Here is a 15059-nt window from a genome sequence, read left to right on the forward strand (position 1 = left end):
TTCCTGTATGTTGTACAGCACTAATGCAGGTGCTTTCACATAAATGATGCTATTTAATTTTCATGCTATGTTCCTGAATATTGTTAGTTCAATTTTCTCAGATAACAGAGAACCATTTACTGAGCATTTACTATATATGAGGCCAAGAGCTGTGCTAAGAACTTTACATGTATTGTGTTAATTGGGTTTATTTCTGTAATACCCCAGTGAGGTGGACTGTTTTACAGATAGAAACACCTAAGTACTTCTTGTAACTTGCCCAAGATCATAATACTATTAAGTAGTAGAATCAGGATTTGAACTCAGGTGGGCCCCTCAAATTATTAAAAGCACTATAATTTTATCTGAAGTGAAAGTAAATAGATTCTGACCTCAGGAATAATTCTTTAAGAAAAGTAAAGGAGCTTTGCTATACTATTTTGACATCTGTTTTGGGTTTGTTCCTTTCTAATTCCCTTCATTGCTCTGTTATAAGGATGATGCTGAGTAAGGGATCTATGAAGAAATGTGGGTGTCTGAGGAACTCAATATTCAGGACAAATTAATCCTAAAAGAATGAGGTTGAAAAAATTTATCAAGGAAGGAGTAATTCTTGTTAAATAAGTCCATCTTTCATAATTCATAGAATCATGAGTATATTCCCTGCAAATTTCCTATATCAAAAGGTATTGATTTATTCAAAGGAAAGCTATGACAAACCTAGACAGCATATTAAAAAGCAGAGACATTACTTTACCAACAAAGGTTCATCTAGTAAAAGCTATGGTTTTTCCAGTAGTCATGTATGGGTGTGAGGGTTGGACCATAAGGAAGGCTGAGCGCCAAAGCCATGTTTTTGAACTGTGGTCATGGAGAAGACTCTTGACAGTCCCTTGCACTACAAGGCGATCAAACCAGTGAATCCTAGAGGAAGTCAATCCTGAATATTCATTGGAAGGACTGATGCTGAAGCTGAAGCTCCAATACTTTGGCCACCTGATGTGAAGAGATGACTCATTGGAAAAGACCCTGATGCTGGGAAAGACTGAAGGAAAAAGGAGAACCATGAAGCAGTGGATGAGATGGTTAGATAGTGTCACTGACTCTATGGACATAAGTTTGATCAAACTCTGGGAGATGGTGAAGGACAGGGAAGTCTGGAATGCTGCAGGCCATGGGGTTGCAAAGAGTCAGACATGACTGAGCGACTGAATAGCAACAACTTAGTAATTAACCAAAATACCATTGTATTGATTGTCCATAACTATAATTCTTGGGGAAACAGGTTTTCATTTCTATGTATATTTCTAATTATACATGAAATAAGAGTAATTTCAAGGAAAAAGCCTCATTAGTTTCTTTCAGAGTAGTTCCGAGGGCTTCCTTGGTGGCTCAGATGGTAAAGAATCCACCTGCAGTGCAGGAGACCCAGGTTTGATCCATGGGTCAGGAAGATCCCCTGGAGAAGGGAATGGCTACCAACTCCAATATTCTTGCCTGCAGAATTCCATGGACAGAGGAGTCTGGCGGACTGTAGTCCATGGGGTCGCAAAAACTCAGACATGACTGAATGACTAAGCGCATGTGATAGTTCAGAGGTTAACTGGTGGTGAAGAACTTGGTCTTTAAAGTTTTCTGCCTAGATTCAAATCCTAACTTGACCATTACTACCATAAAGTTGGATAAGTTGATTTCTATGTGCCTACTTTCTCATATGTAAAATGGGGATAGTGATAATAATATCTACAAATTAATATATACTCCCATATGAGTTGTTTGTTTTGTGGACTAAAGTTAATATATGTAAAATAACTGTTATAATCCTTACTGTACAATAAGTGTTACAAGTGTTACTATTACTTTAATTTGAACTATTTCAAATCTCTGAGTTCTGTAAAAACTGCTAACAGTTTTAAGTCTTTGCCTATCAAAACAGTATATTTTTCATTTCACAAATAAACTAACCTGTCTTCCATTATTCCCTCTTTCTTTTCTTAAGGCCTACCCTGAAGTTGACAGTGACCTCACAATGAACTCTGTAACTTCATTTTAGGTCAATTTTTAGAGCTAAGCATAGAAACATCCAAAGTTGCACTATTTTATTCAGAATGGAGAAAAACTTCATGTGAGGTATCAAATATAGCATCTTTTTACCTTCAGATAATTTCCTCTTATGTTGTGAGATTTTTTTTCCCCTGTCATTTGAAAATATGATGCATTAGGCAATTAGGTCAAAAGTGGAGTCCAACAACTGACTTGAATGTTGAATGTGCATTGGTATCCTATAATAGAGAGGACTCCTTGTTTATTTGCTAGTTTATTTTTGAAAGAAAGTTGTAAATGGCAATTTACTCTACCACCCCCCTCATGGTGTACATGTGCAAGACAAAGATAAAAACTATGTTTCCTTCGTGGAAGGGTGTGGAGGTAGAGGATGATTTCAAATTAGAAATAATGACAGCAATAGAGGCTTCCGATGAAGATACAGTGGCCACCAAAGGACAAAGGAGAGAAGCTAATTTCTGAAGTTGAGGTATTTGATTAAACATTTAGGTTGTTCTTTATGTGTACAAGTGCCAAGTATGTTGTTATTTATGAGCTGAAGAGAGGTGTATTTGGCAGTGTTTGTTGGATAGTTTGATGATGGTTGGGAGAGAAGCAATACTGAGATATTCAGAAAACCTGTAATAAGTAAAAAATATTTTGATAGGTAAAGACTTTGGCTTTTTAAGGCTTTTGCAATGATTAACTGGGAGAATTGGCTTAGTATTAATGGTGGTTTACTATTTTGGATAATAACATTTACTTAGAGGAAAAACTACCAGATTTTGATTAGAGTGTCTAATGGTTTCTTGTATTACTTTAATGAACTTCCTTTTGTAGAGACAGCTTAACAACTTTGTCAGCCTCAGGTGACTTTGTGTTTAGTTTTTTAAAGTCTGGTATTGTGGTTGTGTGTGTGTGTTTATGTTTGTGTGTGTGTGTGTGTATTTGTATTGGAGGAGGAAATAGGGAAAGAATGTGATATTTTAAGAAGATGAAAAGTCAGTGAAAGTTGACATAAGGCAATAGAGGTTTGTAATGAAAAATAAAGGATTTCAAGCATCTTTTCTCCCTTAACAAGAAAAATTAAAGTATATTATGCATAGTTCCATGAAGAATGTATATAAATATCATATGCAAAATTATAAGAACAAGCCAAAACTTTCTAAGAAGTTAATGTGTATGATTTAATAAAATTGTAGCAGAGGTAAGGAGAAAATTTTTTTGAACATACGTTTAAATATAGTGTCCAGTTGGGATAAACTTTCAACAGTATAGGCTGGGCCATTTATAGATTACAGCACTTTTAATTTTCTCAATGTTACAAAGTGTTGATTTTGATAAAGAATTTGTTGATGGTATATCAGCTTCTCCATGTGGAGGAGTGCTACTTTGTGATTAGTTAGTCTTGGGGCTTATGGCCAAAATTCAGAAATTGTGTCCTCAGTTCTTCTGGCCTTCTCAAAATGGGAAAAAGCTAGTAAGTTTTCCTGAGTCTTGATTCCTTGTGAAACAAATTCTTCATTATCAAGCATGTCTGTGATTTTTCTCTTTCTTCATCTTCTTTCTTTTTTGGGAAATTCTCTTTTTCTCTCATGTTGTTACTACCTCCATCTATAGTTAAGTAGATACTAATTTTAGAGATACTCCAGGTTTAAATTAGTTACATGAAAATTCTTTACATTTCTATCTTTTTTTTACTGTAATTTTAAAGCCAAGGAGTCTAATTTTTCACTCTAAGTTTAAAACTGAGGAATCTAAAACCTGATGAGATTAGTTGATTTGCTCAAGATCACATATTTAGGACCTGGATCAGGATTTTTGGTAATGCTACAATGTCAAATAATTGGTCCCTATTCAGTTTTTCTTTGTTTTTCCATCTCAGTGACTAGTGTCAAGATATTTGTTTTAACCAAATGTTTAACCATGTAGAGTTATTTTAATTTACTGTATCTGTCTATTAATAGATGGACATGTTTCAAGGAGATTTACCTCATTGCTTTGTAGGGCTCATTTGCAGCTTGAAATAGTACTTTTAAAGGGTTTCATCATTTTAAATAAAATTTCTCATTGGATAGAATATACTAATACATCTATGATTTGCTTTTGGAGAAAAATATCATATGTTTTTGTTTCTGTTGTGATAATAAGGCATATGTTATTTTTGGCTTTTCCATAAATTATACACTTATTTAACAAGTAGAATGGATTTGGACAAAAGGATAAAATATAGTCTTTTTCACTGCTTTTATTTTTTTTGTTATTACAAAACCAAGTGTAGTTATTGGGGAGAATTTGGAAAATATAGAAAAGGAAATAAAAAAACTCTATGACATCTAGAGATACCTCAAAAATGCTTATACTGATTATATGCTTCAAGTTTTCCTACTTAGATGCATATATTTTTAAAAGAAAAATATCTTATTGCAGATGCTGTTTTACAAGCTACTTTTTAAAAGTTAACATATCATGATGATTTTCCCCATGTCCTTAAATATTCTTCTGCATAACTTTTCTTTTTAAAAATGAACTGTATTTGCTACAAAAGTAACAGATATTGCATATAAGAAATTTAGGAAACACATATAAAAATAAAAAGAAAAAAAACTTCATTCTCAGTCCAGATATAATCATTAGAATATCAAGGTTATATATATCCAGTATTAAAATTTTATTTCTCCCTCTCTAGTGTTTATATCTAATCTCCTTTTTCATACAAAAATGGAATTCTATGGTAACAATGCTTTATATTCCACTTTTTTATTTAACAGTATTTCATATCATTTAAGTTTTCCTGTGATACCACTATTACTTTACATCATTATTTTTAACAGTTGCATACTATTCCATTTGTGGGCCTCTCATAGTTTAATTGATCATCTATAGTTAAGGTATTTAAAATTTTTCTACTATTATTAGCAACATTGCAGTAAAGTCTTTTGTAGCTCAATCTTTGCACACATCTCTGATGATTTCTTTAGTTTAAATTTTTAGAAATGACTTGTTGGTTAGTCACTTTTTAATGATGTTTGATGCATATTGCCAAGATGTCCTCCAGAAGAGTTGAACTGGTTTATTTTTATCAGCAGTGCATGAGAGTACTCACCTTGCCACATCCATGCTTGCACACACTGCTGTCATTATTTTCAACCATTGCCTTTATGACAGGTAGAAGATGGCAGATTATTTTTAGTATGATTATATTTCTTTGATTAGTTGTAAAATGAAATATTTCTTCATTTGTTTATTGTTCATTTGCATTTCTTTTCTTTTTGAAAAAATAAATTTCTTATATCCTCAAGAAGTAGTTTCAATTTTGGGGTCAGACTGTTGGCGACAGAATTTGTATCTTGGCTCTACTACCACTACTTATTAACTCTGTAACCTTGGGTTTTTATTTAATCTCTTGGTACTTCAGTTTCCTTATCTGTAAAAGTTTCTTATGTTTCATAGACTTGTTGAAAGGGTCAAATGAATGAACATATATGAAACATTTAAAATAGTCCAGCACAAAGTAATGCACATGACTATAATAAGCAGTTCTTACTAATTTGTAAGAAGCCTTTATATGCTAAAAATTAATCCTTTATCATATGTGATGCAGATTTTTTCCCAACCTTGTCATTTTGTCTTTCACTTAAAATGTTTAGAAAATCGATTCTCTCTCATTAAATCTAAACTTTTATTTTTTTCCTTTTGTTTTCTGCCTTTGGTGTCACTTTTAGGAATGTCTTTTCCACCCAACATTATATAATATTTGCATATATTTTAAGAGAAGGCAGTGGCAACCCATTCCAGTACTCTTGCCTGGAAAATCCCATGAACGGAGGAGCCTGGTAGGCTGGAGTCGATGGGGTCGCTAGGAGTCGGACACGACTGAGCGACTTCACTTTCACTTTTCAATTCCATGCGTTGAATAAGGAAATGGCAACCCACTCCAGTGTTCTTGCCTGGAGAATCCCAGGGACGGGGGAGCCTAGTGAGCTGCCGTCTCTGGGGTCGCACAGAGTTGGACACGACTGAAGCGACTTAGCAGCAGCAGCAGCAGCATATATTTTATTATATTGATAGCATTATCATGTTTGTTTACATTTAATTTTTAATCCATCTGAAATTTATTTTGTTGGGTGATACACTATTAGGATATAAAGAACCGATTTTCTCAACAGTATTAGTCATATAATCCATCTTTTCAACACTACAATTGTCATGGGCTAAATTCTTAGAGATATTTGAGTCCATTTTTAACTTCTTTTATTAATAATCGATCTGATCATCTACTTGGCATACTTATAACTAGTGATATTTTATATTTTTTAATTGAATTATGTTTTTCAAATTATTTTGGTTATTGCAAGCATTTGTTTTTTCAGATGAACTTTAGAATAATTTTATCATTTCTTCTCCTGCCCACCAAAACAACTCTCTGATTTTTATAGAAGTATAGTAAACTTATAAAACAGTTAGGGATCATATGATTTTTAAACTGATATGTTATATTTTACTTTAAGGATACATTTTAAATTAAATCCACTGTGCTTAGTACACAACAGGCAGACAGCAGAAGTTGTTGAATAAATGTTAAATATGTTAATAGTAACTGCTGAAAACTTAGGTGGTTTTAATTTTTCTCTGTCATAAAGAATACTTCAATGAACAAACATATAAATCTTTGAACACCACCATGATTGCTCCTGTGGAATAAATTCCTAGACATCTAAAATACAGTTCAAAGAGTATTTTTAATGATTTTGATATACTGCCAAATAATTTTCTAGAAAGGATACACTGGTTCATACTCCCATCAACAGTTTGAAATCATGCTGTCGTGATCAGCTCTGTGTTTGTATCCCCATTGTAAGATGAAATACCAATTTCTAATAAGATTAAAATTAATATTTCATGGTAAAAGAAACATTTTTACTTTTTAAGTGGTTGTTTATATTTTCTGAATATGAAGGAGAGGCACATTAAACCTGCAGAATTTACAGTAAAATACGTATTTCCTCTGCTATAGGATAATAAACCAACCAATGTAGGTATAAATCCACATGCTTGGGAAGAGTCACATGTGCGAGGAACTAGATGATGCTGATGACGATACAGAAAATAGTATTTTAAGATAATGTCTTCAAGTGACTTTTCCTGCTATTCTAAATTATATTTCTCCTTTCTTTGTACTGTGAAATCACTTCTCCCTCTCTTCTGATAAAAAGAAACTCAGCTTACTTAGTTTTTGTGTTCATCCAGTTTTAATTCTTTTAATAGTGACAAAGTATTCTCACCATTACCTTGCATGGACAATCTCACTCCTTCTATGGCCAACTGGCTTTACGTTACAATTTTTGTTAGAGGAAAAAAATTTGTGTCTATTTTGTTTTGTCCTTGCATTCCTGGGAACTGAGATTTAAACAAGAAAGTAAACGAAGATTACGGTTTTGAATAGTTAGATGGAAAGAAACTTATAAACAAAGGGCTTTAAGTACTCTGGTTCCTTTAGTATTTTATTGATCTATTTATTTACTTTTGATTCTTCCTCTTTAAGCGGGTAAGGCTCAATCAGTTGTGATGGTATAGTTATTACTACTGTATTTTAAAAGTTGAAGTCCTCCTTGCTTGGGAACAAATACCAATAACTCTAATATCTCTGTAACCACAGCTTTTTGTTTTTATAAAGTGTCTTTATCAATTGAGCTTCTAGTTTTCTGAAGAGTAATAGTCCTTAATACTTTTTCTTTTTCTCTTCTTTCCTCTTTCCTACCTTCTCTGCATCTCTCCCATCTACTGTGGCCCCTCTGTTTCCCCCTTCCCTTCTTTTCCTTTCTTTCTGTTAGAGTTAAGTTTAGTACTAAAGAGATTCAACAGTCAGCTCTGGAGTCTGAAATGTTTCATCAGTAGTGCAATACACTTCAACAGTTGCCTGGGGAGATTTAAGTGGCCCTATGCTCTTGCCTGGAAAATCCCATGGACAGAGGAGCCTGGTAGGCTGCAGTCCATGAGGTCGCTAAGAGTCAGACACGACTGAACGACTTCACTTTCACTTTTCACTTTCATGCATTGGAAAAGGAAATGGCAACCCACTCCAGTAGTCTTGCCTGGAGAATCCCAGGGACGGGGGAGCCTGGTGAGCTGCCGTCTCTGGGGTCAGACAGAGTCGGACACAGCTGAAGCGACTTAGCAGCAGCAGCAGCAGCATGCTTGGTCTGTAGAAGGTAGTCGGGGACTTAATGATGATCACAAAGAATTCTTTCCTTATTTTCTTCACTTTAACCTCATAGAGATCATATGAAATTCTTACCTATAGCAAGAGTGTATGATTTTAAAACCCAGTTTCCTCAACTTTTCCCTTATTCCCAGAGCCTATCTTTTGAAATGAGGTTTTAGCCATTTAAAGGCAGGAGGGTAAAGGAAGTGGGTGAAGGATTCCGCTTACAGCTAACTCTAGCAAACATGCATGGATTATGTCTTGAGCATTAAGTACAATTTTCTAATCTTGGGATGGCTTTCTCTTGACAGCCAGCATGTTTCCCTTTCTCTGTTTGAACTCTTGTTTCTACTCTCACCCCTTGCCCATTTTGGGGCGGGGGGTTTCTAGTTTAATACTGGCCTTTAATCAAGTCAGAAGGTATAGATCTAAGAGGTAAAAAAAAAATCACATAATGTATGCCAGAACTATACAGAAATGGCTTGAGATTAACCAAATTGTTTGCTGAATATCCTGTTTGTATTAGATCTGCAATTGTGTGCATTACTATAATCATATATCATTCATCAGAGAGGTATGCAACTGTGGGGTTTTAATGAGTTCTTTAGGACTAGAGCCATGTCCTTTGTCTTTTGTGTACAGTGCTCAGTACTTTGGAATTTGGATATCTATATTCTAGTTCCAGTCTTCCTTGGTGCTTTAGAATTTGGAGAGTGGGATTCTAGCTTCAACTCTCTCTGCTACTAATTAGCAACTAGTTACTTGCTTGAGCAAATTGTTTAAGCTTTCTAGGCCTCACTTTCCTTTCAGTTGTAACAGTCTTTTGAATCAGTGATGCAAACTATCTAATCTCAGCTAGAGAGATTAGGTTTGATATATAAAAAGTGTCATTACTCTCTTTCATAATGTGTATAACTGCTGTGTGAGTGAGTTAGGCTGAAAAAATAATTGGTATGGACTAATAAAGTTTGAAAAGGGTTTAAGAAGTGTTAGTTAATATTAGTGAGCATTTGAGATTTTTTTTGAATTGTAAATTGATGAAATTGTAGCTATTTTCTCGTGTAATGCCTAATGGCAGTAGTCATTTTTTTGATTAGATAACCCTATAAGTTCTATTTAATAAGTTTCTAATAGGTATAATGTTAGTATTAAGTTTGACTCATACTTTCACTCTGATTTTTGACCTTAGCTGTTTTCTTTTCTTAAAACAATAATACAATATGGCACAACCTCAATAATTACAGAAATAAAGAGAAGGGATGAAAGTATAGAAAATGAGAGAGAAAGGAAGGGTGTTGGGGGAAATGAACACAAAAGGAATAACAGTGAATTTGGTTTTACTTTCTAAGTATTCTGTCCTTCAACAGCAATTTTTGTTACTATTTCTTGGATTTTGCAGTAGATAAAGCATCTCTTGTTTTTCAATTTTGATTGTTTAAAATATTTGAGTGATATTATGGCACATGTTAAAGCAAACACTGGTACTTAAGTCTAGTACTGCTGCTGCTGCTAAGTTGCTTCAATCGTGCCCAACTCTTGTGCAACCCCGTAGACGGCAGCCCGCCAGGCTCCCCTGTCCCTGGGATTCTCCAAGCAACTAGATAGGAGAAGATGGTAAAAAGCAATCTAAATGTCCATTGACAGAGGAATGGATAAAGAATGTATATATGTAGTACATATATACAATGGGATATTACTCAGCCATAAAAAGAATAAAACAATGCCATTTGCAGCAACATGGATGGATTTAGAGATTATCATCTAAGTGAAGTAAGTCAGACATAGAGAGATATATATCATATGATATCACTCATATGTGGAATCTAATTTAAAAAATGATACAAAAAAATAAAAAATAAAAAATGATACAAGCGAACTTATTTACAAAACAGAAACAGACTCATAGATTTCAAAAACAAACCTATAGATACCAAAGGGGAAATGTGGTAAAAGGGGTAAATTAGGAGTTTGGGATTAACGTACAAATACTTATTATATATAAAAGAAAACTAACAAGAACCTGCTGTATAGCACAGGGAACTCTACTCAATATTCTTTAATCTATATGTGTAAAGATTCTCAAAAAGAACATACATACAGGTTTAACTGATCACTTTGCTGTACACCTGACTAACAATATTGTGAATCAACTATAACATAATTTAAAAAAAGGAGAAAATTGTATTAATACTGCTATAATTTTTCTCTTTTATTTATTTATATTTTTTAATTTTAAATTTTTTTTAAAATTTTTACTTTATTTTACTTTACAATACTGTATTGGTTTTGCCATACATTGACATGAATCCACCACGGGTGTATACAAGCTCCCAATCCTGAATCCCCCTCTCACCTCCCGCCCCATATCATCACTCTGGATCATCCCCATGCACCAGCCCCAAGCATCCTGTATCCTGTTGCAGCACTGTTTATAATAGCCAGGACATGGAAACAACCTAGATGTCCATCAGCAGATGAATGGATAAGAAAGCTGTGGTACATATACACAATGGAGTATTACTCAGCCATTAAAAAGAATACATTTGAATACGTTCTAATGAGGTGGATGAAACTGGAGGCGATTATACAGAGTGAAGTAAGCCAGAAAGAAAAACACCAATACAGTATACTGACACATATATATGGAATTTAGAAAGATGGTAATGATGACCCTGTATGCGAGACAGCAAAAGAGACACAGGTGTATAGAATGGACTTTTGGACTCTGAGGGAGAAGGAGAGGGTGGGATGATTTGGGAGAATGGCATTGAAACATGTATACTATCATGTAAGAAATGAAGTGCCAGTCTATGTTTGATACAGGATACATTTTTTCTCTTTTAAAATGCATTCCACATGTGATATTTGAAATACTGTCTGTATGGAAAAGCTAATTTTTAGAGTGAGTTTGAAATGCAGTGTTATTATTTTAGCTGAATAAGCACTAATAAGGCAGAAGGATTGGAAACAAAGGCTACAATCCTGTAAATTAGTGATAGTATACTTCAAAGTTCCTATATAATATGATTAGTGGATATTCCTAAGAACTGAAAAAATTGGAGTTCCTGGCAATGAAAATATTCTAAATAGGGTTTGCAGATTTTCTGATTTTGGGAGTAGAGTTTTCTATAGGACTTTATTTGTTTTATAAGAGGTAGTTCCCAGATCTGTGGATATACAGTTCAGGATGTTGTGAATGATGAAGAGGTTTTTTCTTAGTCCGTTGGGCTACTGTAACAAAATAACCGTAGATAATTTATAAACAGGGCTTCCCCTATGGCTCAACAGGTAAAGAATCCCACCTACAATGTAGGAGACACAGGAAACATGGGTTCAGCACCTAGGTTGGGAAGGTCCCCAGGAGAACCACTCTGTAGTCTTGCCTGAAAAATCCCGTGGACAGAGGAGCCTGATGGGCTACAGTCCAATGGGTTGTAAAGTTTATAAACAATAGAAATTTATTTATTACAATTCTGTAATCTGACATCAGGGTACTGATTGTCGAGAGGGCTATTTTCTGGCTCACAGACTTATTGTTATATGGTGGAAGGGATTAGGGAGCTCTTTGGGATCTCTTTTAGTAGTGTTAGTCGCTCAATCATGTCCGACTCTTTGTGATCCCATGGACTGTAGCCCACCAGGCTCCTCTGCCTGGGATTTTCCAGGCAAGAATACTGGAGTAGATTGCCATTCCCTTCTCCGGAGGATCTTCCCAACTCAGGGATCAAACCCGGGTCTCCTGTGTTGCAGGCAGATTCTTTACCGTTTGAGCTACAGGGAAGACCTCTTATAAAATCTCTTTTATAAAAGCACTAATCCTATTCATGACGGCTCTATCCTCATGACCTAATCTCACTTCCGAGTGGCCCCATCTACTGATACCTTTACCTTGTTATGATTTCAACACATGAATGCTGGGGGAGATACAATATTCAAACCATAGCAGGTAAAGGAAACTCAGAGTAAGATTTGGCTTTTCGCTTTTGGTAAGTATGATGCAGTGTAATGTTGTGAGATGATATCTGCATAGAAACAGTAGTAATTGTATTGAGTTTGCGTAGTCTTCATTATTTATTAAATATACAAGGGCTTAGAGGCTGTATTAGTAATGATGTTAGTCTTTCTTTCTTTCTTTCTATGGTATTATTTAATAATTCTCAGGATATATGATATACATCAATATATGTATGTTTTTTCAACATAGTTGTTATATACTTTCATTTCTTAAAGATTACAGAGTTCAGCATATATAAACCATAAAACCACAAACTCTTGCAATAAAATTTTGGTAATACCTGGGTATGACAATTAAATTCTCAGTTGTGATACCACACTGTTTTTTTTTGCAAGATTCATTGTTTCCAGAGCAGTAAGGGAAGATGTTATAAACAACAGGGACTATCTAATAGAATAGATGTGCATGCGTGCTAAGTTCATTTCAGTTGTATCTGACTTTGTGCAACCCTATGGAGTGTAGCCTGCCAGGCCCCTCTGTCCTTAGAATTTCCCAGGCAGGAATACCAGAGGGGTTGCCATGCCCTCCTCCAGGGGATCTTCCCAATCCAGGGACTGAACCCGTGTCTCTTACATCTCCTGCATTGGCAGATGTGTTCTTTACCACTGGCACCACCTGGAAGCCCTTAATTGATAGTGAAAGAATGGCTCAAAGAAGGAAGTTGGACCTAAGGGAAAAGAACAAAATATGAAAGGAGGAGTGTGTTAAAGGAGGAGACTTCAAACAGTGGTACAGAAATGGAAGAAGAGCCCATTTGCTGGATTGACTACTGACATGTTTCTGTTTTAGACAAATGTTGAGAATGTATTGCTCTACATTTTGTAAAAGTGCAGAATTGTGCATTGTGAACTGTCCTTTGAGGATGTCATTCTATCTCTGAAATATGAAAGCATGTTAGGGACTTAAAACTCATATAGTTTGTGTCACAACTATAGTTTAATAGTGAGATTATGCACTGGTGTTCATAGATATACTGTGAATAATTTTCTGCACAATGTCATTTTCTTCTCTCATTGTTCCTGATAAATAAATTTACACACTATGTTATTACATTTGTCACAAGAGTTAAAAAGTTGTTGTATCTTATGAGCATCACAAGTTCTGAACATAGTTCACTTTAACTAATGTGAAATTTTATAGCATCAGAAAAAATAATGAAATGTTGTCAAAATAATGAGTAGGAGTTCATAGAAAATGAAAGAAAACTTATATATCAGAGCTTAAAGTTTTAATTAAGGATCTCTGCATTCCAGTTATTCCAACCAGGTGTTCTGCCAGTGATGACAAAGTTACTCATCTATCCTGTCTTCATCCATTGCTTCGAAGATGGTTAATGATTTCATTCTTCTATTGCCTTGATTTATTTTAATTTTTGTTCAGTTCTCCTTCTGTGAAAGATGTTCAGCTTCCTGTGACAAGAGGTTAACTGTGTACTTCTTTTGGAATCAGTTATTATTGCCCTCACTCAACTGGGCTTATCTTGGTGTGACCTTTTGAAGAAGTAGCCTTTCCAACGAAGTCTTACTCTGAGCTGTCAACCTGGGTCTTTGTTAGTGCTCTTTTCTCCCTATGACTCATGTAATCTTGATTGGTTGGCTCCTCAACTCAGCTTGCCATCTGTCTCTACTTTCCCTTTCTTTTTGCGTCTTCTTTCTTTGCTGTTAATTTGTCATTCTTTTTGAGATATAATTGATATATAGCACTGTAAAAGTTTAAGGTGTACAGCATAATGATTTGTCTTATGTTTAGTGTGAAACGATTACCACAATAAATGTAGTTAACATCATTATTTCTTCTAGAAAAATCTGTGTTTCTCTATAGTACAACTTTAAAGTCTTTAGAAAGCTCTAGTGTATTTTAATAACACACATAATGTGATAAGATGAGGAGTCAGAACGATGAAATTTTCTTCTCTGTTGTTACTTATTTTGGTAATTTTGACTAACCTGGGTTTTGTAACCCATATTTTTATAGATCTAATAATATATATTTCACTAGGTAATCAATAAATCAGCCAATTATTTATTTAATTAATGTGTTAAGTACTGTGCTAGACATAAAAGAAGTTTAAAATGATTCTTGCTTTCAGTGAGCCTGCAGTATAAACAAAGTCAGGCAGTATATAATGTTGAATTTGAGAGCATTTACTTGTTTTTCAACAAGTATTAGGTGCCTTGTATAATAATAATTATTAACATGTACTGAGTTATCAACGGGCCAGGCATATTGCTAATTGCTTTAAGTATATTATATAATTTAATCCATTACATAATTTCTATGAGCTAGGTTTTATTATTACTGCTGTTATTATTTTATAATGAAGAAAATAAGGCACAGAGATCAAGTAACTAGACTCGAGTCACAGAGTTAGTAGATGTTGCAACAGTAATGTAAGCCAGACAGACTGACTGCTAAACACTGTGCTACATATTATGTGAATATATGTGTTAGGATTATAAACACATTTTGAGATTTTGATAGAAAAGTATAAGTAATTTTGGTATAGTCTTTACTGCAGTGTTAGAATTTATTACAGTTTTACTCTTAAAAGTATATAAATCTGTTTAATACAATATAAAACAGTTTAATACAGTAAAAACTGTTTAATAAAATATAAAATTATTTAATACAGTTTTGTTCTTCAGAATAAGGTAAATATTGATCAGGTATACATATATATGTCACACTGTATTTCTATGTGTGTTTTATATTTATTCATTCCTTGTTGCTTTGGGGTTTGGAGTTTCATTTGACAAATGTTTATTGAGTACTTTCTATGTGTTGTTGTTCATTGTTATTCAGTGACTAAGTCATGTC

The 15059-nt window shown here is 34.3% G+C and overlaps 1 protein-coding gene across 50 annotated transcripts in view; it reads left to right on the forward strand.

Annotated features, from left to right (window-relative positions):
- SOX6 (SRY-box transcription factor 6) overlaps positions 1 to 15059 on the forward strand; it is a 715111-nt gene that overhangs the window by 245664 nt on the left and 454388 nt on the right. For 6 of the 50 annotated variants that reach the window (XM_069554267.1, XM_069554271.1, XM_069554279.1 and 3 more), the window contains exon 1: positions 2347 to 2512. The exons of the other annotated variants lie outside the window; for them this stretch is intronic. The gene's annotated coding sequence lies outside the window, so the exon portion shown is untranslated. Of the gene's footprint in view, positions 1 to 2346; positions 2513 to 15059 lie in introns of those variants that run through there. 50 annotated transcript variants of the gene reach the window in all.

The sequence above is a fragment of the Ovis canadensis genome, chromosome 15, assembly GCF_042477335.2.
Source record: "Ovis canadensis isolate MfBH-ARS-UI-01 breed Bighorn chromosome 15, ARS-UI_OviCan_v2, whole genome shotgun sequence".
NCBI classification, from domain to species: Eukaryota; Metazoa; Chordata; class Mammalia; order Artiodactyla; family Bovidae; genus Ovis; species Ovis canadensis.